This window comes from Dioscorea cayenensis, unplaced genomic scaffold, assembly GCF_009730915.1.
Source record: "Dioscorea cayenensis subsp. rotundata cultivar TDr96_F1 unplaced genomic scaffold, TDr96_F1_v2_PseudoChromosome.rev07_lg8_w22 25.fasta BLBR01001226.1, whole genome shotgun sequence".
In the NCBI taxonomy this organism is placed as follows: Eukaryota; Viridiplantae; Streptophyta; class Magnoliopsida; order Dioscoreales; family Dioscoreaceae; genus Dioscorea; species Dioscorea cayenensis.
The window spans coordinates 25,488-25,956 of NW_024087617.1; the positions used below are offsets into that span (position 1 = coordinate 25,488).

The 469-nt window shown below is 42.2% G+C and overlaps 1 non-coding gene across 1 annotated transcript; it reads right to left on the reverse strand.

Annotated features, from left to right (window-relative positions):
• Positions 1-362: 362 nt before the first annotated feature.
• On the reverse strand, positions 363-469 carry LOC120255885. Its single transcript, XR_005535130.1, has one exon. It is a non-coding gene; the product is annotated as a small nucleolar RNA R71 (small nucleolar RNA).

A 469-nucleotide genomic window follows, 5' to 3' on the forward strand; every position in this document is an offset into this window, starting at 1 on the left:
CTTTATCCGAATATGAAAGGCTGCAATTCACGGGCGAAGAATTTAGTGTGCAAGCGCCATCCATCACCACAAATAATTTTGAGATCAAGGCAAGCACCATTGGCATGGTACAAAATTCAGTCCAATTTAATGGTCTTGCAAATGAAGATGCCCATGGTCATCTTTCCTGTTTCCTTCAAATTTGTTCTACATTCAAGGTAAACGGGGTGACTGACGATGCGATCCAGCCACGACTATTTCCTTTCAGTTTGAGAGATGGAGCATACCGGTGGTTCACATCCTTACCGCCGGGGTCGATCAAAACATGGAAAGATATGGTGGAAAAATTTTTAGGAAAGTATTTTCCTCCTAGCAAAGCGGCAAAGCTAAGGCAAGAAATTTTGGCATTCAAACAAGGAGAGTCAGAGACACTATTTGAAGCTTATGAGAGATTCAAAGACCTTCTTTTGAGATGTCCCCATCATGGCTT